General features: G+C 42.5%; 1 long non-coding RNA gene across 2 annotated transcripts; it reads left to right on the forward strand.

Moving 5' to 3' along the window:
* The first annotated feature begins 480 nt into the window (after window positions 1-480).
* On the forward strand, window positions 481-13812 carry LOC125165153 (uncharacterized). Of its 2 annotated transcripts, none has more exons than XR_007151995.1 (2): window positions 481-491; window positions 13657-13812. It is a non-coding gene; the product is annotated as an uncharacterized LOC125165153 (long non-coding RNA). The 2 variants fall into 2 exon arrangements; XR_007151994.1 differs by having other exon boundaries at window positions 13670-13812.
* Window positions 13813-14718: the final 906 nt, after the last annotated feature.

Here is a 14718-nt window from a genome sequence, read left to right on the forward strand (position 1 = left end):
AAAGATCTCCAAGACTTTACCCCCGACTCTCCTTCAGCCCCTGCGGAGGAAAGCGCTTACCCAGGCTAGTGTTTGCTCAGAAGCTGGAGTCTCTGGGTGGGCTGCTGGCACCCACTTCCTCTTTCAATCCCCAGAATAACCACTGCTCAACAAGATTGAGTCCCCAGGCAGATAAGCGGCTGATAAATTGTTTCAGTGAAAGGTAGCTGTTAAGATTACTAATAGCATGCTATGTGCTGTGGGGTATTCAAGGGATATATGACCCACTCATCTTGGAAAAGTTGAACCTCTATGAGTGCAGGTGAATAGTGTTTCTTGTGTTCTAATACTCACAGAACCTTAAATTGGGACACGACCTCGGGAAAACAAATGTCTTGTCCCCTGCCTTTCGGCAGGAAAAAAATATCTTTAAGTTTCGTATAAAGCCCTTGAGGCTCAGACAGGTTGAGTAATTTTCTCAAGGTCAGATGTTTGGCTGGGATAAGAAACAGGTCTTCCCTAGCCTCCTGGTTCTTCATAAGAGGATGTAAGACAATGTGCTCTCTGTTCAGAAAGTAGTGTTTGCCTTCTAAAACTGTCAAGTACAAAGTTTTGAAATGGATCACTCTATTGTTGTGAATCCCCTTAAGAAATTTGGGTCATCTCAAACTGAGGCTAATTAAACACCAAGAGCTATGTTTCCAAACCAGTGATGAGCAAGGACAGAGGACAAAGTGGATGCCATCTATCCTAGAGAGGATAGATACACTGTTAAGAGGGAAGGAACAAATTTTAATAAACAACGTAACAGGAATGTGACAACCAAGGAGAGATTTTGAATGTCTTAACAACACTTTCTTTCAAAACAAATGTGGCAGGGTGGAAAAAGGAAGAAGCAGGAACTGGCCTCAAGGAATGTAAGTACAAAGGCATATTGATTAAGAAATGTACGTAGTTGCATGAAATAAATATAAAAGAAAAACCAGATCAGGTTTGACTCTGCTGCTACAAGAAATTACAGAACATGAAGATTTCTCCTTGCTTCCTTTTGGTCTCTCTGGCTCTCAGGCAGGCAGTCTCTCCTACCATGCACGTGTGTGCACACACACACGGTAAGGATTGTGCACACAGCACAAACTACCACATCAAAGCTCATAATCACCCTCTTTCAAGGTTGCTGTAAGTCCAAAACTTGAGGCAGTTTATTCGAAGAGCTTTTCAAATGTTACTGGCTATAAAAGTCTCTGCACTTTTCTATTTCTTGCCTTTATTTTTTTTTTAATTTTTTTTTCTTTTTTCAACGTTTTATTTATTTTTGGGACAGAGAGAGACAGAGCATGAACGGGGGAGGGGCAGAGAGAGAGAGGGAGACACAGAATCGGAAACAGGCTCCAGGCTCTGAGCCATCAGCCCAGAGCCCGACGCGGGGCTCGAACTCACGGGCGGCGAGATCGTGACCTGGCTGAAGTCGGACGCTTAACCGACTGCGCCACCCAGGCGCCCCTATTTCTTGCCTTTAAACTCAGTTACAAAGTTCTTTTCTTTTCCCCTTACCTCCCCGAGATGCAGTCTGCGATAGCATTAGTAGTTCTGAGATGGTGAACAGTGGTGTGCTGTTCAATTGGCCAGTAACTTCAATCCACCAGTTAGACTCCTGGTGGTAAAAACACATTAGAAGTCCGCCCAAAACTCAGATCAGTGTTGACCATACTTTTCTTGACCCCCTAATGACATCCTTCTTCCCACACACTTTTCTGATCCATCTTGTTTTCTTTTTAACGTTTATTTATTTTTGAGACAGAGAGAGACAGAGCATGAACAGGGGAGGGTCAGAGAGAGAGGGAGACACAGAATCTGAAACAGGCTCCAGGCTCTGAGCTGTCAGCACAGAGCCCAACGCGGGGCTCGAACTCACATACCGCGAGATCTTGACCTGAGCCAAAGTCGGATGCTTAACCGACTGAGCCACCCAGGCGCCCCATCTTGTTTTCTTTTAAATGGACATTGGGTTTTTTTTTTAAGTTTTACATCTGCAGAAAAATTGAGGGAAGAGTGTAGAGTTCCCATATATCCCCTCCCCCCATCCCAGTCCACCTATTTGCAACATCTTGCATGCATGTGGCACCCTGGTTACAGCTGATGAGCCAATATTGATAACATTGTTCTCACCAAAAGCCCATAGTTTACACTAGGATTCATTCTTTGTGTTGTATATACTATCGGTTTTGACAAACGTATAATGACACCTATCCAACGTCACAATACCATACAGAGTAGTTTCACTGCCCTAAAAATCCTCTGTGGTCCACCTGTTCACCAGTTCCTCCTCCAAACCCTGGCAACCACTGATCTGTTTCGTATCTCCATAATTTTGCCTTTTCCAGAATGTTACATAGTTGGAATCACACAGCACATAGACTCTTCACATTGGTTTCTTTCACCTAGCAATGTACATTTAAGTTTCCTCCCTGCCTTGTCATGCTTTTTTTTTAATAATCTCTACACCCAATGTAGGGCTCGAACTCACGACCCCAAGATCAAGAGTAGCACGCTCTTCTGACTGGGCCAGCCAGGTGCCCCTCTTTACACGGTTTGATAGCTCATTTCTTTTTAGTGCTGAATACTATTCTATCAGCTGGATGTCCCGCAGCTTATTTATACATTCACCTACAGAAGGAGATCTTGGTTGCTTCCAAGTTTTGACAACTATGGGAAAAGCTGCTATAAATATCTATGTGCAGGTTTTTTTGGTGGACATAACTTCATCGTGAGAACTGTGACTGCCGGATCATATGGTAAGAGTGTGTTTAGTTTTAATAAGAAACTGCCAACTTGTCTTCCAAAGTGGCTATACCATTTTGTATTCCCACCAGCAATAAATGAGAGTTCCTTCTGCCTCACATCCTGGTCAGCATTTGATATCGTCAGTGTTTGGAGTTTAACTATTCCAACAGCTGTGCAGTGGTATCTCGTTGTTTTAATTTGCAATTCCCTAATGATTCATGATGTGGAGTATCTTTTCACATAATAATTTGCCATCTATTCATCTTCTTTGGTGAAGTGTCTGTTTAGATTTTTTGCCCATTTTTTACTTGTTTCCTTATTGCTGAGTATTAAAAGTTCCTTCTGTATTTTGAATACTGGTCCTTCATCAGATGTGTCTTTTGCAAATATTTTCTCCTAGCCTGTGGTTTGTCTTCTCATTCTCTAAGAAAATCCACCAATTTTTCTAAATCAGCGTGTTTCCTATCCTTTCCTTGTTTCCTTGAAAGTCTTCTCTGATTGTCTGAAAACTGAGGAAAAGGAAATTTCTATATCAAAGCTCTCAAGGCACTAGGAAGGAAGCCAGACAAACCCAAAAGTCCCGAAGCAATCTGACAATTCAAGTCCTAAGGAGAATCAACTACTAGCGGCTACAGCAGTGGGTCCGGGAAAGAAAAGCTGCCCCTGCACTTGCAGAGCCTAAAATAAAGCGTCATGAGAGAATCTAACGGCTATAAAGTGATTTAAATTCACAGAAAGAGAGAGCCAAGCACAGTGGTGTGGACGGGAGTGCCCAGTCACCCTTCCGTCCTCGGCGAATGCTGTGCCTGATAAGCAGAGGGACCAGCTGATTCTCATCAGCCCATGAACACCACACACAGAAAGAATTAAGGAATGAAACCTAAGAGTTAAAGAGGAATATGGTTACATTTTACCGATGAGTCATCATTTCCCACATCGGCTCAGCTCTGGACTATATCAGAGACATGGATGGGGTTACCCAGCACAGCCCAGACCACCAGGAGAGGCCGTGTGGGCAGGATCACCTGCACCCTCTTGCACAAATAAATAAGCACGAACAGTTCAGAAAGACCAGCAAAGTAATGTAAGTACCAGAAGCCCAAGAAGTGGTGATTCCGGAAGGGAAGTCTGAAATATCTCCTCTAAACTTCACAGTCTCACAATTGCCCTGATTACCCTGTGGAAACAGGATGAACTTGTCAGGTAGGTTTTACCCATTTGTTAGTTTCTCACTGTTGCCAAATATAGGTCCCAGGAATTGTGTTTGATCACTCTCTCTCTGACCGTTTGAGCCTCTTTCTCTCAGGCACAGTGGAACAGAATAACCCCTTTTAGTCTGTCAGGCGGCACCTGTAATATCAGCTGTAAGGGATCCCGTCTGGCCATGGATCGGGCAAGACCTAGAAGGTTATCTAAAAGGTGGACTGTCCCCTCCCACAAAATTCAAAATTACATTAAATTAAAAGTAAATTATAAAGCAAATGTTGGAACGTTAAAAATACTGCATTTCTTATGATGATTACTTCATCACTTTTATATTTGTATATCAAATCATTTATCCTTTCCAAAATCTCTTTCTCCCTCTCTCTCTGCCTCAGCTGGGCTGACTTTAATGATCCCAGATGAGAAGGCCCAGCTATGCCCTGGGTCCCGTTGGACAACTACCCAAAACCCAAGAATGGGACAGCCCAGTCCTGGGATCATCAAAGAGTGCTGACGGAGACCACATAGGGACAGATATCATTAATTCTTTGCCTTTTTTTTTTCCCCCGTGGTCTGCCCTTCCTTTTCTACCATAAACTAGATAAATGTATTATAGTGACATGATATTTAGCATGGTGGTGGCTGAAAAGGGAAGGGCATCTCAAACCCCGGTAGATTTTTCTTTGCCTGTTACCGAATACTTCTTTCAGGTAGCTGACAAATCTGTAGAAACAAAACGCTTGTATCTATTAATAATCAATACTCCTGAATTGTCACATTTCTGGCTCCTTTGCCATTTAAAATTTGAAATTTTTAAAAGATATGTTCTTCGACATCTCCAGGATTGGGAAACCCGAACTTTCCACTGGATCTTAAAAACTGTAATTTCTTTTTTGGGGCAAGACTTAACCTTTAAATTGCTTTTCATGTTAATTTGACTCTGCCTCCCCCGACCCCCTCCTTCTCTTACCCTGTTCACAGTTGTCCCCGCGTGGATTGACAGTTTCCTGTCACTGGAGCCGTGAGCCACCTGGCCCTCCAGTCCTCTCAGCCAGCCCAGATAGAAAGGAAGAGATGGCCCTCTCGTATCTGAGAGTCTGAACATCGGTATTAGCACAGGAACATGTGACCCAAGAAAAAGTGGCTATTCCTTTCCTCGGAGGTCCTTTCAGAAATAATCCTCTGTCTGGACAAACAGGTTGGTTCAAGGACTGCCCTGCCTAAATTCTGAGCGAAACAGGTCGGGAGACTTCTAGTCTGAGGGATCTGTTACTGGTGCTGAAGGAGACTCAGCTGATTCAAGTCAGAAGGCAAGAGAACCCTCACATCAAACCCCAGGTGAACCCTAGGTCTCTCCTCTCAAGGAAAAACCCTTAAGCTTGTTCCCAGAGTCACAAAACACAGGACTTGAACAATGTGGGGGTAGGGGCACCAAACCCCACACAGTCAAAAATCCACACAGAACTCTTGACTCCCCCCCTCAAACTTAACCACGAATAGCCTTCTGTTGACGGGAAGCCTTACTGATCACATGAACTGTGCATTTTGTTAGAAATGTTGTGAGGGCGCCTCAGTGTTTCAGTCAGTTAAGTGTCTGACTCTTGATTTTGGCTCAGGTCACCATCTTGTGAGTTCAAGCCCTGCCTCCGGCTTTACACTCCACAGAGCCTACTTGGGATTCTCTCTCTCTGCCCCTCCCCCATTCCATTCACCCTCTCTCTCAAAAACAAACTTTAAACAAATGTTATGGAAAGAAAATTTATTAAGAAATTCATTTTTAAAAAAGGAAGTACGGGGACGCCCGGGTGGGTCAGTCGGTTAAGTGTCCAACTTGGGTTCAGGTCATGATCTCGCGGTTCATGGGTTCCAGCACCGTTTCGGGCTCTGTGCTGACAGCCCGCTTCGGATTCTGTGTCTCCCTCTCTCTCTCTGCTCCTCCCCTGCTCACACTGTGTGTGTGTGTGTGTGTGTGTGTGTGTGTGTGTGTGTCTCAAAAAATAAACATTAAAAAACTAAAAATAAACATTAAAAAACTAAAAATAAACTTTAAGAAAGTACATTTACAGTACTGTATTTATCGAAAAACATCCGTGCATCCGAGTGGACCCATGCAGTTCAAACCCAGGTTGTTCAAGGGCCCACCGTATATTTATGACTACCACCAGCACCGTTGAAGAAAAAGGCACTTCTACACAAAGCTGAGGAGCAAAATAATCAGACTCAGCATAAGATGAAAGACCTCATTCTCATTTTTATCAATTTGCTCACTAAAATTCCAATTGTGGTGACAAAGTAATTATGTAGAGGAGGAGCTATTTCAGCTGACATTCTAATAAAGCAGCAGCAGGGGGCTAATCTACCAACGTTATTGGGTAAAGAATTACAAGTTGAAGCCAAATTGTAAATAAATGTCCCACTGCTCTTACAGAGTTTGAATATACTAAAATTAATGCCTAGAGCCTAGCAGTGCAATTAATTTTGATATAATGCCCAACGTAGAGTGTGGGCTTATTAGCTAAGCCCTAAACAGCAAAGACAGGTGGCTCAAGAGCTTGGAGCCCGAGGCACCAGACCACTGTGCCCAAAACGTATTTCTTAGCTAACTCCCCCCAGATCTTCTGCAATGGAACTGAATGAGGCAAAAGTGTCCACCACACCTGTACTTAAGCATAAAAGGGTTCTTTTTCATGCTGAGAAATTTGTTGCTAAACAGATGCAAATCCCACCCTACATGCCACCAACGCTAGGTAGCCAGTGGAGCAAAGGTGAGAATTTGAGCGTTCGTTTCTAGAACAGAGATAATGTTTCAAAACAACCACCAGCCCCACCACATCATCAAAATGTAATTTTATGGGAAGCCTTCCATAATGTATACAAATGTCAAATCACTGTGTTGTGCACCCAAAACGAATATAATACTGTATGTCACCTATACCTCAAGTTTTAAAAAATGTAATGTTGTATAAAATGTAATTTGTATAAAATGTCGGCTCTGAATACATATTTGTGTTTTCACAAGGATTCAGTAACTGCTCACGTATAGTTTTTTTCTAATGTGTATTTATTTTTGAGAGAGAGAGAGACAGAGACAGAGTGTGAGCGGGGGAGGGGCAGAGAGAGAGGGAGACACAGAATCAGAAGCAGGCTCCAGGCTCTGAGCTGTCAGCAGAGTCGACAAGGGGCTCGAACAGTGAGATCGTGACCTAAGCCGAAGTCGGACGCTCGACAGACTGAGCCACCCAGGTGTCCCTGCTCAGGTATAGTTCTGAAAGTAATTTCAGTGGGCTTTTTTGCTGTCCCCGTGTACTGCATCAAAGCAACGGAAAACCTGTATTTAATTTTAAAAAGCATTCTAAAATGTCCAAGTTCTTAAGGCCCAGAGGAGAACAAGGCAAAGCTGAGCCCTTCACAAACAGTAACAGAAATGATCTCATTAAGTACCACTGTCCAAACATGTCTGCTCTTCAAACAGATCAGGTAGCGAAAGACCCAATGGAGTGCTGGTTTCTACTTTATCTCCACCTACAGGCTTTCGCTTAAGCTGAACCTGAAGCTTATGTTCTTTACAGGGTTCGCTTGTTCTAGAAGGAAAGAAAAACATTCCAAAGGAATGATTTTAAAAACTAAAAATTATGGTTTAAATAATGCTATCACTATTGGTCGAAGCCTGCAATACAAAATCAGCAACACAAAAAGACCCTTTAAACATTCACACTGATTTTCCCCCTAATTTTGGTTTGCCCTGCTGCACCCCCTCCCCCATCTTTTAGGGCAACACAAGCCATGTCTGTTCACAGCAGTTGTTTTAGAAAGAAACAAATCCCTAGGCCAATTAACCCAATAGGAGCTAGTTAGTAATTTGTGTGATTCATTCAACTGCACAAATATTTTTGTGCATCTACTAGGTACTTGGGATACATCAGTGAAGAAAGCAATCATCAAGAATCTCTGGCCCCGGGGTGCCTGGGTGGCTCAGTCCTAGGTGTCCCACTCTTGATTTCGGCTCAAGTCAAGATCTCCCGGGTTTGTGGGTTCCAGCCATGTCAGGCTCTATGCTGGCAATGAGGAGCCTGCTTTCAATGCTCTCTCTCTCTCTCCCCCTCTCTTCCTGCCCCTCCCCCACATGCATGTGCACTCTCTCTCTTTCAAATAAATAAACTTTAAAAAATAAACTAGAGTTCTACTCAGGGAGTTCCTCATTTTTCTGTTGGTGTGTCCCACCTATCCAAACTTCTGTTTTTCTCTTATTTAAGCCTGTGTTATACGGCCTCAGCTGAGAACTAAGGAGGATAGAAGGAAAATTATTTTTCCTTCCCTACATAAGGACCCCGATTTCTCCCTTTAAAAATTTTTTTTTAAGTTTTATTTATCTATTTTGAGAGAGAGAGAGAGCATGAGCAGGGGAGGGACAGAGAGAGGGAGAGAGAGGATCCCAAGCAGGCCCTTCACTGTCAGTGCAGAGCCCAGTGCAGGGCTTGAACTCATGAACAGTGAGACATGACCTAAGCCGAAAGCAAGGGTGGTAGGTTTAACTGACTGAGCCACCTGGGTGCCCCAAAAAGATTTTATTTTTAAGTTATCTATGTACCAGTGTTGGGCTCCAATTCACAACCCCAAGATCAAGAGTCGCACATTCCACCTACTGGGCCACCAGGCAGCACCCCCACCCCCATTTCCCCCTTCTTAAAGACTTCTTGCTGAGATAGTTTTGTCTTAGAAAGATGACACATCTCTCAGCAGAACTCTGATCCCCAAAGTGTATGTCCCATGTCTTTGAACCCATGGTTTAATTTTTCAATCCTGCATAAATCACCCTACAAATCCCCATTTATTGCTGCCTTCTGTCCTTAGCATTTAACTTGGAAATGCTTTCCAGTGATAGCTCTTCCTTCTTATTTGCAGAAAAGATCTTCATTTTGGAACTTCTTGCCCTCCAATGAACACCGTAAACTTTACCTTTCCGTTGGCTACAAAACCTTCAACTCTTAAAGATGGCATTTGCTTTTGGTTTGGGCATAAAACTTTCTCCTCCAGCTACACTTTCATCACAATTATGAACTTTACCAACTAAGACGTTTCTTCTTACCAATCCCCAGTCTCTCATCCATCCATCATCTACTGCCCTTCTCACTCTCACTCCCCAAGCCCCTTTTCTGTGCCCTCTGAAAACAGCAATAATTTCCCTGTTATTCAGAGATGGGGGGTGGGGACCCATCTGTGGCTCATGTGTACCTTTTTTTTTTTAATTTTTTTAACGTTTCTTTATTTTTGAGACAGAGAGAGACAGACCATGAACGGGGGAGGGACAGAGAGAGAAGGAGACACAGAATCAGAAGCAGGCTCCAGGCTCTGAGCTGTCAGCCCAGAGCCCGACATGGGGCTCGAACTCACAGACCAGGAGATCGTGACCTGAGCTGAAGTCGGACGCTTAACCGACTGAGCCACCCAGGCACCCCTGATGTATACCTTTAATTACTAACTTCTTTTCCTGACTTAGTCATTTCAAGCATCATCACCAGAGAAAAGCTAGAGATAGTATTTTATAAAACACATTCACCTAAATGTAACAGAGACAATGTCATTATTTCATTTTAAAAGTTTTATTTTATTTTTCTCTTTTCTCCAATTTTTCATTAAAAATTTTATTTTATTTTATTTTTCTCTTACTGAGCACTACATTTTCCAGCTTACCTTGCAATTTTACTGGGACTCTATGACTCCGTACTGGCCAGTGGGGGAATGGGTGGAAATGACATAAGCCACTCCCAGGTCTGAACATTAAAAAATATCATGCAGTTCTACACCCTCTCTTTCCTGTCTTCAACAATTTTGGAGGCTGCCTGTTGAGGCTGCATCACAAAACAATGGAAATACGGATCCCATGGTCTCTGGAAAGATAACTCCCAATGACCCACATTTGAATCTAGTTCGGTTGTGCCAACCCACTGAAGCCATGGAATTTCAGGGGTTGTTTCTATAACACAGTCTAGGATATTCCAGTACCATATTCGACCTTAGTTAACTCTTGTTCTACTTCCCTATCTCCCAAAGCAACATTTCACAGATGGAGAAACCAGGGCTCACCGAAGCCTGTGGCCTGGCTAAACTAGCACAACTAGGAAATGAGGCAGGCATCCCTCTGTCCTCTCCACACCAGAACTACTGCCCTATTCCTGGGGCCCTCCGTACACACTTTCTGCTCTTTGTCAGGTAGGGAAGGGAGAAACCTTTTTCCCTCCACCCTCCTAGGATCCCTGGCTGGGGTCCTATAAGTTAGGTTGACAAAAGATGAGGTTAGCAAGAGGAAAAGAAAACAGGAGTTTATTAACATGTGCATTGTGCATATGCATGGGAGCACTCAGAGAGGAGTAACTCAAAGAGGTAGTTAGAACTTGGGCCTATATACATCTTAGCAGAAGAACAAAGAAGTTTTAGAGAAGTGACAAGACAAAGGAACAGGATTTTAAGTTGCTAGGACAGCAAATTGTGGAAAGGCAAATATTAAGAAACTAATGGAAGATAAAGGCTAGTTACTAAAATTTGTTATGTAGGTGCCTCTGGTGCCATCTCTGGGCTAATAAGGGTCTAGAGTTGTCTCCAGTGATTAACTTCTGTCCTCGATAGAGAGGGGAACAGGGGGCACCTCTACAAATTTATGTCCTGCTTTTAGGTAAATATGGGGAGGGCAGAGAGCTTTTCTTGTACTGTATCTGCCTTTTCTCAATTGCCTTCAGCTCAAAATAATTCTTATTCCAAAGTAGTACATTTGGGATGGCATATTCTGCTACCCTTCAGTAGTGGTCTACAATTTTTATTGGACCATTCATCCTCAATTATCCTACACTTACCCTCTTCAGAAAGGTCATTTGTAAATAATTGCCATTACTCTGTTTAATGTTCAAAAAGTGACAGAATAGGCACACCGCATCTGTGGCCTCCTGGGGAATAATGGCAGACCTCTCTCATGTTTGGTTTATACAACCAGAATATTTGCAAATTTCATGCTTCCAGCCAGTAAGGCAAAACAAACAAAAAGCCATATATTACAACCAGTACTATAAGGAAGAACCAAAATAAAAGTCACTAGGTGATGTCAAAAGGGCCTGAAGGAAATCATCACAATTCAGTCTTCTCTTATACCATGTTGTATGGAACCTCTACACCATTTTGTCATTTTGCAGCATGCTGCCATTTATAAGTAATGACACCTCCCAAAAGACATGGGGAACATAGTTTTCCGTGTGTGTATGTGTGTGTGTACATGCCCAAACTTTAGCGATGACTTTGTAAACATTCTTGTATCTAGTTTTCTTTCCCTCTATATCAATAGCACCACCATCTACCCACTTATCAAAGCCAGAAATCTGAGTGTAACGCCTGAGTCATCTGTTTCCTTCACCCGACAGCAAGTCCAATAATTCTTCTTCCAAAATAATCCTCATCTCTGACCTCTCCTATCCATCTTCAATGTCATCTCATCTCTTACCTGAATTAATGAGTAGCTTCTGAACTGGTGTCCCAGCTTCCAGTTGAAATTTCTATTACCCCAATCTCCTCAGCAAAGTGATCTAAAAACATAAATCAGATCATTTCATCCTTCCACTTAAAATTTATAATAGTTTCTTATTGCTTAAAATACGATCCAAACTCTACTATGGTCTCCAAGATTCTACATGACCTCGGTCTGCCCATCTCTCTGGCTTCATCGTATAGACTTGTTCCTACTCCAGTGACAGTCCTGCCAGCAGCTCTGTCTCACCTTTGCCTTGGGATTTGCTCTTGCCTCTACCTGGAATGCTTCACCCTGGCTGCCCTCATGGCTGGCTTCTTCTAATCCCTCAGGTTTACTTTTAGTTGTCACTTCTCCAAGGAGGACTACTCTGACCACCTTCACGAAGAAGGTCCTTCCCTCATTATTCTCTAGCATGGTATTCAATCTCCTCAGAAAACTTATCACAGTCTGCAGTAATTTTGTCCATCATGTGTTTACTTGCCTGCCTTCCCCACTAGAACGCTGTGTTTAGAGAGGTAAAATGATAATAGCTAATACTTTCTTTGTGCCACAGTCTACCTTAATTGCTTTATATATGCAAGCATAGCCTGCCAAATATCTCCCGAAACAACACCTTTTGTTTTTTGATACCCAAACATCACAGAATGTATGTATCTCTCAATACAGAGTTTGTTTTAAGCTGATGGAAAATTTTTATATTTATGTCTCCAAAAGTCCAATATAGTTTAGCCAAACAATGTGGGGGGAAAGTTGTCCAGTTTCTTTCCAAATTCAAGGGGTAAAACAGCAGCAACAATCATAGACGTTTTGAAAAGCACAGTGAGTATCCACAGAGGGGGTGTAGTCTTGGATGTTGCTGATGCTCAGAATGACCTCAGAGTGTCACGCTCAGAGTGAGTCATGCTCTGTCACTGGCAATTGTCCTGAATGCATTTACCAGTGCTTTCCATATTGAGCCATTGTTTTTGCTGACAGCTGTACAATGAGTACCAGAAAAGTTCAGAAAGTTTTAAAGAGAATGGTAGATAAGAAATTACAAGGATAAAAATAATAACTACAATGGAAAAGATGTTGCTGTACATAAAACAACTGTTTTAAATTTTTTGGTGATCAATATTTTAAACATTTTGCATAAATGTGTTACATAGATGTGTTAAGGAAAAAAACCTGTTTTTCTATCCTCTTAGGTTCTGTCTTAGAGACCTGCAAATTAAACTGACAAAAGACAAATTAGCAAGAGAAAAGACAGATTTTTATTCCTGTATATTTATTTTTCACTGAAAAATGAGACTCAAGTAGACAGAACTTAGAGTTTATATATCATCTTACTAGGGGAGGGGGAGGAGCAGAGCAACACTTCCAGGAGAGCAAATGACTTCTTAGAAAGAGGGCATAAAGGGCACTTATGCAAATGAATTTTTTGAAAAATAAATGTGCTTTAGAAAAATAGATGGAAGATATGATAGTTTGTGACAATGTCTATCTGGGTATCATGCAACTTCTGACTTTTCAACTCCAAGAAGAGAAGATTAGAGTTGCTGCTGGAGGGAGGGGGGTGCATTTATAACAGTCAAACTCTTTTTTAAGGCTCAGCCTTTAGGCAGATAAGACTGCTTAGGAACTCAGATGACTTTATTCAAAATAATTCCTATGCCAAAGTGACATTTTGGGGGGAGGTATATCCTGATCGCTTCCAGTGTTTTAGTATACTTTGGTTGTGCGTTAGGAAATTGGTTGGGATTCTGGGTTAAAATGTAATATATTATACATATTTTTTCCTTTTAAAATAATGTGAGCTCTTCCTTTCCAACCCCAGCCCAGCAGAATGGCTCCTGCGAAGAAGGGGGGCGAGAAGAAGGGCTGATACACCATCAACATTCACAAGCGCATTCATGGAGTGGGTTTTCCTTTTAAAATAATGTGAGCTCTTCCTTTCCAACCCCAGCCCAGCAGAATGGCTCCTGCGAAGAAGGGGGGTGAGAAGAAGGGCTGATACACCATCAACATTCACAACCGCATTCATGGAGTGGGTTTCAAGAAGTGTGCCCCTCGGGCACTCAAAGAGATCCAGAAATTTGCTGTAAAGGAGATGGGAACTCCAGATGTGTGCATTGACACTAGGCTCAACAAAGCTGTCTGGGCCAAAGGAATAAGGAATGTTCCACACCATATCCAAGTGCAGTTGTCCAGAAAAACATAAGGAGGATGAAGATTCACCAAACAAGCTCTATATGTTGGTTACCTATGTAGCTGTCACCACTTTCAAAAATCTACAGACTGTTAACATGGATGAGAACTAATTGCTGATTGTCAAATGAAGGTATAAAACTGCATAAATACATACATACATACATACATACATACATAAGAAATAGAACCCAGTTAGCATCTTCACACAGAAAATCTAATTTTCAGATGCAGATTATTAATATATACTGAGATACCATTATTAATTCACTTCCAGCAAATGTCTGTCTTATGTGATAGGTATTTTTATTCACCTTCCCTCTTTTTGTGAGGTATGTAAAGGTTAAGTAACAAGCCCAAGATTCTAATGGAAGTAAGTAGCAGAGCTGGACCTGAACCCAGATATCCTGAATATAAAACCTGTCTTCTTAACCACTTCAGGGGCTAAAGGGCCTCTCCCAAGGAAAGATCCACATATATCTAGTGCACTGTATGTATCCCAATGCCTGACAAGGCTCAGCCCGTAGTAGCTGATCAATTTCTTATCCCAAATGAATTAATTAATGGGTTGAAGAAAACCAGAATAAATTACCCCCAAATATGCCTTTTTGACATAAAAATTATTTTCAGGTGAAAGCAATTAATAAGTAGCAAATGCAGGGGTGCCTGGGTGGCTTAGTCAGTTAAGTGTCCGACTTCGGCTCAGGTCATCATCTCCTGGTTCCTGAGTTTGAGCCCTGTGTCAGGCTCTGTGCTGACGGCTTGATCCTGCTTATGATCTGTGTCTCCCTCTCTCTCTGCCCCTCCCCTTCTCACACTCTGCCTCTCTTGAAAATAAATAAACGTTTAAAAAAAATTTTTTAGGGGCGCCTGGGTGGCGCAGTCGGTTAAGCGTCCGACTTCAGCCAGGTCAGGATCTCGCGGTCGGTGAGTTCGAGCCCCGCGTCAGGCTCTGGGCTGATGGCTCGGAGCCTGGAGCCTGTTTCCGATTCTGTGTCTCCCTCTCTCTCTGCCCCTCCCCCGTTCATGCTCTGTCTCTCTCTGTCCCAAAA

This window comes from Prionailurus viverrinus, chromosome B2, assembly GCF_022837055.1.
Source record: "Prionailurus viverrinus isolate Anna chromosome B2, UM_Priviv_1.0, whole genome shotgun sequence".
Taxonomy (NCBI): domain Eukaryota; kingdom Metazoa; phylum Chordata; class Mammalia; order Carnivora; family Felidae; genus Prionailurus; species Prionailurus viverrinus.